Source organism: Chiloscyllium plagiosum, unplaced genomic scaffold, assembly GCF_037043375.1.
Source record: "Chiloscyllium plagiosum isolate Xiang-an unplaced genomic scaffold, Cpla_swu_hap1 HiC_scaffold_2, whole genome shotgun sequence".
Lineage (NCBI taxonomy): Eukaryota > Metazoa > Chordata > Chondrichthyes > Orectolobiformes > Hemiscylliidae > Chiloscyllium > Chiloscyllium plagiosum.
In genome coordinates, this window is record NW_028270140.1 from 108,098,400 (window position 1) to 108,114,413 (window position 16,014).

At 39.6% G+C, this 16,014-nt stretch overlaps 1 protein-coding gene and 1 long non-coding RNA gene across 4 annotated transcripts in view; one reads left to right on the top strand and one right to left on the bottom strand.

Moving 5' to 3' along the window:
• mef2cb (myocyte enhancer factor 2cb) overlaps positions 1-16,014 on the top strand; it is a 302,892-nt gene that overhangs the window by 23,104 nt on the left and 263,774 nt on the right. The gene's annotated exons all lie outside the window — the stretch shown is intronic.
• LOC122559479 (uncharacterized) overlaps positions 13,203-16,014 on the bottom strand; it is a 33,380-nt gene continuing 30,568 nt past the window's right edge. Inside the window, exon 3 of the long non-coding RNA XR_006314431.2 lies at positions 13,203-13,631. This is a non-coding gene — a long non-coding RNA (uncharacterized LOC122559479). The remainder of the gene's footprint in view (positions 13,632-16,014) is intronic.

Sequence of the window (16,014 nt, forward strand, 5' to 3'; positions counted from 1 at the left end):
ATCCTCCGATATTTGTGAACAGAAAAAACTTCAACTCTCTCAATGCTCAAATAATTTATGGCTATTGACGCCAAACTTTGAAGGCCTTTGCCAGATATCCTGGGAGCTGCCATGATCTTTACATACTGGAGAGCTCATAGGTGCCTGCTTCCTCCTAAGGTCATTGGCCCAACCAAAGATGTCTGCTGGGTAGACAATGGGTAGCCTCTCCAAACATGGCTGATGACATCATTAAGACACCCTTAGACTGAGAGAGAACAAAGGTACAATGCAGGGCATGCTTCAACCAGGACCAAACTTGAAAGACCAAAGGCTTCCAGAAGATAGATTTTGATGTTTTGTACCACATTGGTCCTGCATCATTGTTGCATGTTGTGCCTTTCCACACTTGGAGGGGTCAAAAGGAGGGGCGATATCTTGCATCGTCTGGAATGAGGGTTTGACAGCAATTTTCTGCACATGAAAATGATCCAGTTGATCAAAACATTAAGCAACAGGGAGGTCTTTCAGGCTAGGATAGCACAAAGTGTAGCGGAGCGCATGGAGCCTGAACCTCTCACTACTTGCTTCCAGGATGAAAGAGCTATGCTCAGTCTATGTATTACTGTTTGTGATTCTTTTGCTCATCTGGCAAGTAGCCCCTGCAGATTACAAATGAAACTTTGTTATTTTTGCAGCCTTTCACCATTTGTGTTGCTAAATAGATGTCTTGCTATCCATGTTATTTTACATGTGCTATCATCAGATGCACAGCATGCAAATAGATCCTTCTGTCCAACTCGTCCATGCCAAACAGATATCCTAAATATATCTAGCCCCATTTGCCAGCATTTGGCCCATATCCCTCTAAATCATTCCTATTCATATACCTGTCCAGGTGCCTTTTAAATATTGTAATTGTACCAACCTCCACCACTTCCTCTGGCAGCTCATTCCATACATGCACTAACTTCTGCATGAAAAAGTTACTTCTTAGGTCTCTCTTAAATCTTTCCTCTCTCACCTAAACCTATGCCTTCTAGTTTTGGACTCCCCCACCCAAGAGAAAAGACCTTGTCTATTCACCCTATCCATGCCCCTCATGATTTTATAAATCTCTAGAAGGTCGCCTCTCAGCCTCTAATGCTCCAGGAAAATAGTCCCAGTCTATTCAGCCTCTCCTTATAGCTCAAACCCTGGCAACTTCTTCTAAATCTTTTTCAAACCCTTTCAAGTTTCACAACATCCTTTCTATAGCAGGGACACCAGAATTGCATGCTGTATTCCAAAAGTGGCCTAATCAATGTCCTGTACAGCCACAACATGACTTCCCAATGCCTGTACTCAATGCACTGACCTATAAAAGCAAGCATACCAAATGCCTTCTTAACTATCCTATGTACCTACGACTCCACTTTCAAGGAACTATGAACCTGCACTCCAAGGTCTCTTTCTTCAGCAACACTTCCCAGGACCTTACCATTAAGTGTATAAGTTCTGCCCTGATTTGCCGTTTCAAAATTTAGCACCTCACATTTATCTAAATTAAACTCTATCTGCCACGCCTCAGCCCATTGGCCCATTTAATCAAGATCCCATTGTAATCTGAGGTAACCTACTTCACTGTCCACTACACCTCCAGTTTTGGTGTCTAATGGACAATAAAGAGGAATGTTATCTGTGGAGGACCAAGTCTAATCTTGATAAAGTACCTACTGAGGTGAAAGTCTTTGTGCTGGTAGTGGGTGTAGATTATCACCTTGCTGATGCATTATTTTTAGGTTACACCGGCTTCTCCCTCAGGGCTGAAGATGGAGCTGAGAGTGATTGGCACTGGCCTCTTCGTTGTTCAGGTTGACTGGGTTCTGCTAATGCCTGTATGAGACAAAAGAGGAAATTAGCAGGAGAAGTATAAAACTATGCAGATCAAGAATGAGTTAGTGCTCTTGGTCAGTAACAGGAGAGCAGGAGAGCTGTTCTGTAACCTGTCAAGCTGCAGCAGAGGTTTTGAGTAAAAGTTGAAGGAGAGGACTTGGTCCCCATATCTTCACAGAATTCAGATTTTTTTTCTTATGATTTCCAAGCTTGAGGCTTGGGCAATTGTCAGCACTTTTCTCTCTATGTCTTTTCATGGGTTTGAGATTCACTGGTAAAGTCAGCATCTGTTGTCTTTCCATAATTGCCCTTGAACTGAATGATTAAAACTGGTCTTCTGCATTATTTGAACTCTGACACTCTCTTTCATGTTTGTGATGGATAAAGTTCTTGGTGGCCTCAATTTCCAGTCTGTCCTTGTATATCTGTGCAATATATTCAGTTTTAGTTTGACATTCAGGGAGAACCCTGCAGACCAGATAGTGTTTTAGCTCTCTTGTTGCAATTTAATTTGAAAGTCAAATCAGAAAAGTGCTAACTTTTTCTGTGCATAAGTATGGAACCTTGAGCACTTCATTACCAAGGAAGGCAATATTACTGATAATAAGAAAATCTGAGTGGTAAAGGCATAACCCTGGACTAAGACAGGGAAGGAACATGGGATGTTTTAAATATTTTCCTTGATTGGCCAATGCCTAGAGGAAAAGTGTAGGTAGGTTATGCCAGTGTTGTATAAAATACCATCAAGGCTGTACCTAGAAAACAGTGTCACCTCTGATCACAACAGAACAGAAAGGGTGTCAAAACCTTAATCAAAATTTTGTTGAGATTCATAAGTATATGGTCAGGAATGGAGAACTTCAGTGATGAGGAAAAATTGGATGGCCTTAAGGTCATAAGTCATAGAGGTGTACAGCATGGAAACAGACCTTTCGGTCCAACTCATCCATGCTGACCAAATATCCCAACCTAATCTAGTCCCACCTGCCAGCTCCCAGCCTATATCTCTTCAAACCCTCCCTATTCATGTACCATCCAAATGCCTCTTAAATGTTGCAATCGTACCAGCTCCACCTCTTCCTCTGGCAGCTCATCCCATACACATACCACCCTCTGTGTGAAAAAGTTGGCTCTTAGGTCTCTTTTGTATCTTTCCCCTCTCACCCCAAACCTATGCCCTCTAGTTCTGGACTCCCCCACCTCAGGAAAAAGGCTTAGTCTATTAATCCTATCCATGCCCCTCATGACTTTATAAACCTCTATAAGGTCATCCCTCAGCCTCCGACTCTCTGGGGAAAACAGCCCTAGCCTATTCAACTCTCCCTATTGCTCAAATCCTTCAACCCTGGCAACATCCCTGTAAATCTTTTCTGAACCCTTTCAGGTTTCACAACATCTTTCTGATAGGAAGGAGACCAGAATTGCACACAATATTCTAACAGTGGCCTAACTAATGTCCTGTACAGCCACAACATGACCTCCCAACTCCTATACTCAATGAAGGAAAGCATATCAAATGCCGCCTTCACTATCCTATCTACCTGCGACTCCACTTTCAAGGAGCTATGAACCTGCACTCCAAGGTCTCTTTGCTCAGCAACCTTACCATTAAGTGTATCAGTCCTGCTGTAATTTGCTTTCCCAAAATGCAGCATCTTGCATTTATCTGAATTAAACTCCATCTGGCACTTATCAGCCCATAGGCCCATATGATCAAGATCTCGGTGCAATCTGAGGTAAACTTCTTCGCTGTCCAGTTCACCTCAAATTTTGGTGTCATCTGCAAACTTACTAACTATACTCTCATGCTAACATCCAAATTATTTCTATAAATGATGAAAAGTAGTGGAGCCAGCACCGATCCTTGTGGCACTCCACTGGTCACAGGCCTCCATTCTGAAAAACAACCCTCCACCATTACCCTCTGTCTCCAACCTTTGAGCCAGTTCTGGATCCAAATGACTATGTTTTCTTTGAAATAGGGAAACTGAGGCGAGATGTATTGAGGTGAATTAAATTATGAGGAGCATGGGTTAAATGAATATGAAGAACTATTTCTGTTGGCAATGAAGTCAGTTAGCAGAGAAAACAATGTTAAGTGATTGGAGAAAAGATTAGAGAGATGGTGAAGAGAAATTATTTCACCCAGAGTGGAGTGGAGGGCTCAAATCCACTACTTGAAAAAATGCTAGAGGCAGAAATTCTTTTTGCATTTCAAAAGCACTTGGATATCCAATTTTTTTTAGACGACATTCCCTATAGTGTGCAAACAGGCCCTTAGGCCACCATTGCCCTTCTGAACATTAACCCACCCAGACCCATTCCCCTAACTTATATTTACCCCATACTAATGCACCTAACACTTAGGCAATTTAGCATGGCCAATTCACCTGACTTGCACATCTTTGGATTTTGGGAGGAGACCAGAGCAAACCCTCACAGAATAGGAGAGAATGTGCAAACTCCACACTGACAGTCACCAGAGGCAGGAATCAAACTCATGTCTCCAGCACTGTGAGGCAGCAGTGCTAACCACTGAGCTACCATGCCACCCTTTGAGATGTCATAATCAATAGAGCTGCAAAGTACTGTAAGGCAGGATGGACAAGATAGCTCCTGTTTGTACAGATACAATGGGCAAAAAGGCATCATCCTTCTGTTTAGTTAATCTTTCTATGGCCAGAATTTCAGCACATGAGTGTCAGCTGGAATTGCTCCCCTTCGGGCACAGGGAAACTCCATTGAAGTATTCAGAATTATGAATGGTTTTGTTAAGGTACCTGTAATTAGAGAGAAACTATTTTCCTTTGCTAAATGTGTTGATGACCAGGCAACAAATATTTAGAATGGCAATCAATAAAATTCTTCTTATACAGGGATTTGGTAAGATCTGGAATGCATTACCTAAAAACGTAGTGAGGTCAGATTAAATAGAAACTTTTAAAAGACAATTCAACTGTGTAATTTACAGGGTTTTAGTGAAAAAATGAGGTGTGGAACCAAATTGGACATTTTTTCAAAGAGCTAGTGCAAGCACAACAGTCAATTGCCTCTTTTATTGCTTTAGTATTAAATACCACAATAAAAATGCAGCATTTCTGATCCATTTTCACATTCAATGATTTTATAGCAAAATTGTTTGACATGGAATCAAGGCATTTGTTTCATTGTAGCCTTTCTGAGTCTCAAAGTTCCTTTTTTCTCATTTAATGGAAAACTTGTCAGTGTTAAATTTCAGTTAGAAATGTTGACTAGTTGTCTAGCGGAATCAAGGGTTATCGAGAAAACACAAGAAAGTGGATTTGAGAATGTCAGATTTGGCATGAATTAGATCAGAGGGCAGGCTCTGGGGCTGAATAATCCACTCTTAGTTCACATTTTTTTATAGTTTATGGTCTATGGTTTGGGAATGCATTAGAAACAAAAGAGATAAATGTAAACTTTTTCTTTTTTGTCACTAACTATTTTCAGATAAGTTATTTATGATAGTTGATAAATTCCTTGTTACTTATGATACTCTCTCGTGCCTTAATCATACCTGAACAATTTTATGTTTTTCTCAATGCATTTTGTTTGCCCCAAACTTGTTTTAAAAACGTTAAGGGTTTACCAGCTGCTCAGAAATCTCAGCAGATAAATGGTTAATGCACATTATGGCAAAGGGTAGTTGAAAAAAACAGATGACAGTCTTCAGTGAACTGTGAGGAAATAAAGTACACAACATGTGATAGAGTCATGACCCTGTGTTATTGCACATTTCTGGGCTGAACAGATATGGCTTGTCAGGTAATCTGTCATGCAGTTCAGTAGTGAACAGCAGTACAAGTCAGCTCAGACACATTTGAAAATTACACAAATACTAGGGTGGAAAGGTATAATTGAAAATGGCAAAAGACTAAACGGAAGACAGCTGAAATTGTTGCAGTGCCTTATTAAATGCAGTGGACTAGGAGACACGGCTTCAGTGTGTTAAATGGTTGCAGTCAGTGACTTTACACCAGAAGAAACCAATTAGAATGTCTTTGGGAACTGCATAGAAGATATTAAATCATATGTACAGCTGCAAACAAGTTTTGACATCAGTCAAGGGGAAAATTTCAAATCAGTTATCAACACATGATTTCACAGTGGCATGAGTAGTATATCTCCTAATACTGGCAATTTCAAGGTGAAATAAAATGATTGTTTTAATGATTCTTTCACTTTTTAGCTTTGATTCTAAATGTATGATTGTTATCTTTGGTTATAATTGTAGCATACAGTACATAAGTTAGAAATGTTTCATTTTCTTAAAATAAATATGTAAATCTATTATGCTTTCCACTAGTAAGTGGTGATCATGTGAGTTCACTTATAATCTGCAATGTCACTTCTAAAAAATCAATGCACAGTTATCACTTTAAAAGTGAGAGGTGTTCTGTGGCTTTGGTATCATTAAAAATGTAATCGAGCCGCAAAGAAGATGTCCCATAAGGGATTCATTACCGGACATTCCTACGGCAAGTGCATGTAAAAGCCTCCACATTCATTTCCAGCAAGTATTAGCTGAGGCAAAACGCATTCTTTGAAGTCTAAGTGATGTCAAGGAGGTTCCATGAATGACCTTGAATTTGCTGAGGCAAAGCCAATTGTTGCTAATAGACCAAACGATATTCCCCTGATGTTCAACTATAGATTATCTATCATCAAGACATGTAAGCACAAGCTGTCCATAATCCACATGGACTGCTTTCTGTGATGCAATGAGAAAAGAAAAACTGCTCGGAGACAATATGCTGGAAGTTACTGTGTCATGCAAAAAAATCATTATAACTTAAACTCCGTGAGATCGGTAGGGCTAAGGATCAAGAAGATTCACCTAAGAGAGGCTCAGTTGATGATGCCAAAAGGGTTACATAAATGTAAAGCTGAATGCAACAATAAATCTAGGAAAATTACACAATTTGTCATTGCTCAATGGGTCTATAGGGATTTTTCTTCTCACCTGCTTAAGTTGCTTGAAGATGGTTACATTTAATACACCATTTTCTGTTACAACCTAGTTTGCAACAAACATCCAAAATCATTTAATATTTGGAAGAAGAATTATCAGTCTTATTATTCTTAAATGAAATTGTTTCTTGAGAGTGGTTTTAGCAGTGTCAACTGTTAATGGCGACAGAGGACAAAACCATATTAATACCAATGATAAATCTGGATTTCTAAAATTTGGCACCTCTCAACTTTCTTTACTCAGTTCACCTTTTTCAGGTATTTTAAAAGATACACTTGCTTCTCATTCTGAAAATGCACTACTAATTACTCTCACTGATGTATTTATCATTTGGTAGCTCAGATTATTTGTTATTGATTCACCTTATTTGAAAGAAAGCCAATCTATTTTGAACCACTTCCATTTATACTGCCCCAATCACCATAACGTTACCTGCTCAATGGTGAATTGGATAAATTGAGATTTCCCATGAATTCTGCTTCTTAGGAGTGCCAACAGTCTGCAAATCTTTTTGAAGTGATCATGACCTCTCCTTTATTTCATCTCTGATAAGTATTCTGTTGAACTTTGTGAATATTTTTAAGGAAATAATATATAGTCTGTATATAGGGATCCCACAGACATTAACAAGTAGAGTTTAAATATATCCTGGATATTTGGACTCCATCTCCCTTGTGTGTCCAATTTAATTGGTATCAGAAATAAAAATATACAAAATTTCATATTACACAAATGAGAAAATTATGTAAACATATTAAATACATTCAAAAACTCAAATTAAAAAAATCAAGACCAAAAGAACTGTGGATGCTGGAATCAGAAACAAAAATGGAACTTGTTGAAAAAGCTCAGAAGGTCTGGCAGCATCTGTGGAGAGAACACAGAGTTAATATTTTGGGTCTACTACTCTTCCTCAGAACAGGACTTGAACTGTTAACTGTGCTTTCTGTCCACAGATACTGCCATACTGGCTGAGCTTTTCCAGCAATTTCTGTTTTTTGTTTGTGATTAAAAAATCAAGGTGCATCAAATGATAAGTTTGATTTACTAATATTCTGACACCAAATTCATTTTACAAATTTAGATCTAAACCAGGTCTAAATTAATGCATTTCAATGTAAAATGCACTTTGTTACTCATGGACAAAAAAAACAGTTTTTTTTGTACTTGTTTTCATTTTAGTTCCCTTTCCTGTAATCCTTTAAAAATTCCTCTCTAATTTCTTTCTTTGGCACTCGTTTTTCTCTCCCTTTCTGAATGGCTATGATACTTTCTTTTTATTGTGATGCATGTATATGCATATATTTTTATTGCTTTTGGTTTCTCACACTTCAGTAGACCTTCTGCAAATTTCCTATTTCTGAGTCCTTAATTTGTAAGTATTTCAAGGAGACTCTCAAACTCTATCCTTTACCAGTTTACTCAAAACTGGTTTTGATTTTAATTTTAATTTTCTAATCAACCTGTTAAGAGATGTTGTTATACTTCCCAGCTAAGGTAAAGCCACTATCACAGTACCATGGGAGCTCCTCCCCAAAATGTATATCTTTGGAGTGAAATTAAGTTCAAGTGCTACATAGCATTTTAAGGTTGTAAAAGAGCATGTAGCACGTACACTCAGGGTAAGGCAAACATCATGCATGGTAAAAGGGATAGTGGATGCATACTAATGTCCACTAGAATTATGTGGAGTAGGTAAATCATGACGAGTAAACAACAGTGATTTGACACCAGGACTAGTAGTTTGGAGTACTATGCTCCAGACGGTACTTTCTTTTAAAATTGCACAGCTGGATATGATGTTAACCAGGATGAGGAAACCTTTCCATCAGTAATATTTGAAGGGATCAACTACCTACAGGTTAGTGGTCAGATTTCCATTGGGATCAATAAACTCAAAATAAATTATCAAAACAATCTCAATAAGAAAACCAATGTACAAGATTATTTTATAACTTTAACAGTGAAATGCAATCAAAATCAGTGTAAATTTACCAGGAATTAGTAGGCAAAATACAGGCACTATAAATTATGAATTAAATGGGCTACACCAAATTGGCACATACCTGCAGAAACTTCCTCAACTCTAATCATGATGGTCTTGATGGCGTGATTCCAGTAATGTTAAATACGTAGCAGAAGTGGCTGCAGCAATTTTGTATTTGCCTTTATTCAGACCCTCTATGCTGCACTACTGGAATCTAAGGTTAGGGGACTCTTTGTCTTTACACAATTTTAACCTAAAATTTCCATGTCCATCGTTGTTTTAGTTTTAGTTTTCGCTTTTGTTTTAGAAGGTTCAATTTCCTTTTCAGCATGGATCTGATCTAGACAGAGAGCATGTTCTTAAATTACAGATTCCATCGTATTAGCCACTGGCTGATTCCTTTGCTTGAAATCTACTTGGGTCAATATATTTTTGATTTACAATTACTATGACACTAAATGCCTTTGGTATATTTTGGCAATCATTTTCAATTCTTTAAGTTTAAGAAATTTCAATTTTTAAAGATCTGCAGGTGGCCTGGGTGCTGAAGAACTTTATGCTGACTTAAAGGCTTTTGCGCAAGACAATTTTCCCAAGCATCAGAGGAAACTAGCAGGCTTTTCTTTTAGAACAAAACATAACTGGGAAAATGATCAAGGGCACACAGATCAGGCCAAACTTCTTGGAGACGGAAGAGGAGTGAGGAAAGGCTTTCATTGTGAAGTCCTATATATCCGGGGCAATTAGGCAACAATTGTCCTGAAAGCTGTTGAAAGATATTGGATGTTGGTATGAGTTATGATTGAGAGAGCTTATTGTTAGGTGTATGCTGTGATACTTGGTAAACGTAGCAGTGTGTGTAAAGGCAGTGGTACAGAGAATAAGATATAATTTTAGAAGATTGACCTTGACCACCTATGTGTGTGATCATTTAACATTTTTAACATCTAGACAAGGAACTTCAGTGCAAAATTATAAAATCTGTGAGTAACTCTCTGCCATATGCCATGAGTAAATGTTTCCTAACACTTTGAGAATGACTTGTAGCATTTACTTATGCACTCCCTTTCACAATATATGCACTTGCTTTCAGGAACGTGTGCTGGGAACTTTGATGAGATGCCGCAATTCATGTTGTTTTGGTACACAGTGATGTCACTGTGCACAAGTGGTGAAAGATTACAGAGAGTTAGGCAGGAATTTAAAAAGGAGGTCCTCAAGAGTAGTAATATCTGGATTACTCCCGGTGCTATTAGCTAGTGAGAGCAGGGATAGGAGGATACATCAGATGAATGCATGGCTGAGGAGTTGGTGTATGGGAGAAGGATTCACATTTTTGAACCATTGGAAGCTCTTTTGGGAAAGAAGTGACCTGTACAAGGTGCACGGATTGCACCTAAATTGGAAGGGGACTAATATACTGGCGGAGAGATTTGCTACAGCTGCTTGGGAGGATTTAAACTAGTAAATGGGGGGATGGAACCCAGGGAGATAATGAGGAAAGAGATCAATCTGAGACTGGAACAGTTGAGAACAAAGGTGAGTCAAACAGTCAGAGCAGGCAGGGACAAAACAGAGAACAAGGTAGGACTGACAAATTAAACTGCATTTACTTCAATACAAGGGGCCTAACAGGGAAGGCACAAGAACTCACGGCATGGTTAGGAACATGGGACTGGGATATCACAGCAAATACAGAAACATGGCTCAGGGATGGACGGGACCGGCAGTTTAATGTTCCAGGATACAAATGCTGCAGGAAGGACTGAAAGGGAGGCAAGAGAGGAGGGGGAGTGGTGTATTTGATAAGGGATAGCATTACAGCTGTACTGAAGGAGGACATTCCTGGAAATACAGGGAGGTTATTAGGGTGGAACTGAAAAATAAGAAAGGGATGATCACCTTATTGTGATTATATTATCGACCCCCTAATAGTCAATGGGAAATTGAGAAATAAATTTGTAAGGAGATCTCAGTTATCTGCAAGAATAATAGCGTGGTTATGGTAAGGCATTTTAACTTTCCAAACATAGACTGGGACTGCCATAACGTTAAGGGTTTAGATGGAGTGGAATTTGTTAAGTATGTACAAGAAAATTTTCTGATTCAATATGTAGATATACCTGCTAGAGAAGCTGCAAAACTTGATCTACTCTTGGGAAATAAGACAGGGCTGGTGACTGAGATGTCAGTGGGGGAGCAGTTTGGAGCCAGTGATCATAATTCCATTAGTTTTAAAGTAGTGATGGAAAAGGATAGACCAGATCTAAAAGTTGAAGTTCTAAATTGGAGAAAGGCCAATTTCTATGGTATTAGGCAAGAACTTTCAAAAGCTGATTGGGGGCAGATGTTCGCAAGTAAAGGAATGGCTGGAAAATGGGAAGCCTTCAGAAATGAGATTAAGAGAATCCAGAGAAAGTATATTCCTGTCAGGGTGAAAGGAAAGGCTGATATATATAGGGAATGTCGGACGACGAAAGAAATTGAGGGTTTGGTTAAGAAAAAGAAAGAAGCAATATCAGGTACAGACAGGGTAGATCGAGTGAATCCTTAGAAGAGTATAAAGGCAGTAGGAGTACACTTAAGAGAGACAAAAAGGGGACATGAGATGGCTTTGGCAAATAGAGTTAAGGAGAATCCAAAGGGTTTTTACAAATACATTAAGGACAAAAGGGTAACTAGGGAAAGATAGGGCTCCTCAAAGATCAGCAAGGTAGCCTTTATATGGAGCCACAGGAGATGGCGGAGATACTAAACAAGTATTTTGCATCACTGTATTTTGCATCCACCATTTACTGTGGAAAGGACATGGAAGATATAGAATGTAAGGAAATAGATGGTGACATCTCGAAAAATGTCCATATTACAGAGGAGGAAGTGCTGGATGTCTTGAAATGCAAAGAAGTGGATAAATCCCCAGGACCTGATCAGATCCCCAGAACTCTGTGGGAAGCTAGGGATGTGATTGCTGGGCCCCTTGCTGAGATATTTGTATCATCGATAGTCACTGGTGAGGTGCCGGAAGACTGGAGGTTGGCTAACTTGGTGCCACTGTTTAAGAAGGGCGATAAAGACAAGCAAGGGAACTATAGACCGGTGAGCCTGACGTCGGTAGTGGGCAAGTTGTTGGAGGGAATCTTGAGGGACAGGATGTACATGTATTTGGAAAGGCAAGGACTGATTCGGGATTATCAACATTGCTTTGTGTATGGGAAATCATGTCTCACAAATTTGATTGAGTTTTTTGAAGAAGTAACAAAGAGGACTGATGAGGTCAGAGCAGTAGATGTGATCTATATGGACTTCAGTAAGGCATGCAACAAGGTACCTCATGGGAGACTGGTGAGCAAGTTTAGATCTCATGGAATACAGGGAGAACTAGCCATTTGGATACAGAACTATCTCAAAGGTCGAACACAGAGGGTGATGGTGGAGAGTTGTTTTTCAGAATGGAGGCCTGTGACCAGAGGAGTGCCACAAAGATCGGTGCTGGGTCCACTACTTTTCCTCATTTAAATAAATGTTTTGGATGTGAGCATTAGAGGTACAGTTAGTAAGTTTGCAGATGACACCAAAATTGGAGGTGTAGTGGACAGCGAAGAGGGTTACCTCAGATTACAATGGGATCTTGATTAGATAGGCCTGTGGGCTGAGAAGTGGCAGATGGAGTTTAATTTAGATAAACGTGAGGTGCTGCATTTTGAGAAAGCAAATCTTAGCAGGACTTATACACTTAATTGTAAGGTCCTAGGGAGTGTTGCTGAACAAAGAGACCTTGGAGTGCAGGTTCATAGCTCCATGAAGGTGGATTTTGGACATAAGGCACTTATCACAGAATTCCATGCATTTGACCTGCGTTTGTAGCCATATCAGTACTCACATGTGTTTCCCTTGTAGTAATGTCATTTTATCCTGTTCACTCTTATTTACTGTGTTTATTTGGGTACTTCCATATTTTTCATTGGCAGGACATTTCATAAAATGTGCGTGTGCAAAACTTTCCACATGCACAAACTGAACTTTTCAGGGGTGTCAGGAGGCAAATGCCAAATATACACATTCCTGGTCTAGTTCAGTTTCTGGTCAGTTATGATTGACTATTGATGGTCAAATCTATTGATGGTAGGCAATTCAGTGATGATAATGCCATTGTGTGTCAAAAGGAGGTAGTTATATTCTCTCTTGCTGGATATGTTAGTTGACTTGCATTTGGCTGGCAAGAGTACTACTCACCACTTACCAACCAAGCCTGAATTCTGACCATGTCTTGATGCATACATTACATATTCCTTTATAATCTGAGGAGGTATGAATGGAACTGAACAATCCGCAACCATTAGTAAAAACTTCCGCAATAGACAATTTTAGAAGTAGAATATCCTTTATTGTCATGTGTAGTCAAGTACAGAAGTACAGGAATACAGTGAAAAGTTTACAATGTCGCCCCATAGGCTGCCATCTTAGGTACAAAGTACCTATTTTAGATATAAAGTACAGAAATAAAGGGAAACGAAAGGAACAAAAGTTACATTATTTACAGTTGTTCATCATACAAATTAGAAAAATTAGAATAAAGTTAAAAAGATAAGCATTATAGTCTTTCAGTAGATCAGGGTGAGGGGCTTCCACACATGGTCTGCCTCAGCTTGCAGGCCTGCACTGGTCTCCAGTCCAACAACTGTCCCTCATTGCTCAGGCCTCCAAGTCACAGCCCATCCCCACTCCACTCAGGGCCCACTGGTCATCTCCACTTTGTTCGGGCCTCTAGGCCTCTCTGCTCCATACTTCCAGCCCGCACTACCTCAGGAGAGAACACCAAGTGTGAAAAAAGGAGAAAAAAAAGAAGAAAATGAGAAATAAACAGAAAGAGCAGAGGAGCTTCCTATTCCACCAGCATTTTGACCACCAGTAAACTCTTAATTCCCATATTGATGAAAAATCTATCTCAGTCTTGAATATACTTCATGACCCAACCTCGATACCTTCTATGGTAAAGAAATCCACAAAATACTATCTTCTGCGAGAAGAAAATCTTCCTCCACTTCCGGTTGTCTCACTCATGTGAGAAGGCCATTAGTGAAGGCAGATAAAAATGGTTGAGCCTAGGATAGTGAACTGCAGCAATGCCCTAGAGGTGAGGTTATTCACTTCCAACAATTAGAACCATATTCTTTGTGCTAGATATGATTCAAAACAGGGAAATTTTAATTTTTGCTGATTCTAAATAATTTCAACTTTACTGACTGTTGTGTATTATTTGTTTCAAATCTATTTGGTTCATGTCTATTTTCAATTTACTGAAATTAACTCTCTTTCAGAGGGATATTGACACTTTTGATTACTCCTTGTGCCTATTTGTAACTAATCTAAATTTAATAATCAATTGATCTAGCAACATTTGCAAAGGAGAAACAAAGTTGATCACAAAGCCATCTCCAATTATTTTCATTCTCCTGCCCACATCCAATCAAACTCATTCTTGTGTCTTCCCTTCCAATAAATATTTCTGCGAAACATAAAGCCTGACTTCCAAACTCTCAACTATCTAAATCTTCTTGAAATCTATTTGCTACTATTGCGGTTGTTGATTTATTCACTCTGTACTTTCACCTTTAATGCCCTTGTTCCCTGTAATGTCTTTACTGTTTCCTATACACACCAAAATGAAGTTAATGCCTTTCTCAGGGTATACTCCACAGGCACCACCCTATATCCTCAGGTAATGGCATCCAACATGTGCCAGCCTCTAAGAACTCCCATGGTGCATCTCTGGTCCACTTACAGTATACTACTGCACTTCAATGCTGCACCTTGGATTTCAAAGGCAACTATTGTAATGCACCTGCGAGAATATTGTGTGCTGGGGCGTCCCACCTGATTAATGGACTGGACCAGGCTGCATCTCTGGGCTGTTCACTTGTTCTCTTAGTGGTCACTCACTTTGAACCTACCTGGATGCTCACAGCATTACATGGCCCCTCAGCCAGAGATTCTAGACTCAAAAGTATTGCCACATTTCTGTACCATACAGGCACAAAGCCAGGAAGCTTGTCATGGTTGTGAGCAGTCCTCAGTCAAGTCAAGGAAGATAGCGTTCACTCAGGGGGACTCAGCACAGTCAGTCAAGGACAGCTTTGGACTACAGGCAAGGGCCTTGGAATGGTCAGTCAGCCACTTGGGGTAATCAGAGCTCTCCCAATAAGAAGCGATGATCTGAACGTCAGACAGCTAACCTCTCATCTTGATTCTTTCTGCCCTAATAAGGACTTGTTTTCCTCCTGGAATGTAGGAGAGGCACGTTTTATGGGAGATTAAAGTGGGTATCACAGCTGCCAACCTGATGCAGGTAGGAAGACTTCCCAAGTGAGTCAGTAGGCCACACAAGAGGGTGTACAGGGTTAGTGGCGTCAGAGATTAGGTTGGGTGTGGGCAGGTGGTAAGGTGTTGCAAGCAATAATGAGAGTTAAAGCACATGAACCTTGGTGGAAGGTGAATGCAACCCACAGAGATAGAGTGACTTTGAGGTAGCAGAAAGAAAATGGTGGTGCTTAAGCTGATGAGTGGAGAACAATATTAACATTCTTAGCCCAAAAGAAATAGGAACAGGAGTAGACTGCTTGATCCCTTGAGCCTTCTCTGCCATTCAATAGGATCATGGCTGATCTCACATTCCTCATGTTCATTTACTCTGTTTTCTTCGTAGCTTTTGATCAAAAATCAAGAGATTTCAGACTTAAATATACACTAGGACTCTGCCCCATAGCTCTCTGTGACAAGGAGTTTCAGAAGCTCACAAACCTCTCAGGGAAGAAATTCTTCCTCACCTCAGTCTTAAATTGGCACCCTTCTATTCTGAGACTATGACCTCTGGTTCTGGACTCTCCCATGAGGGGAAGCATCCTGTTAGCATTTACCCTGTCAAGTCTCTTAAGAATCCTGTATGTTTCAAAGCAATTATCTTTCATTCTTTTATACTCCAATGAGTAGATTCCCACCCTGTTTAACCTTTGCTTATGAGATAATCCTCCATACCAGGGATTATCCTAGTAAACCTTCTCTGAACTCCAGTGAAACAATATCTTTCCTTAAATAAAAGGACCAAAACTGCTCACAGTATCTTATACTCCAAACCCCATGAAATAAAGGTTAATGTTCCTTCTTTTTTCTGGTAACCAACCTT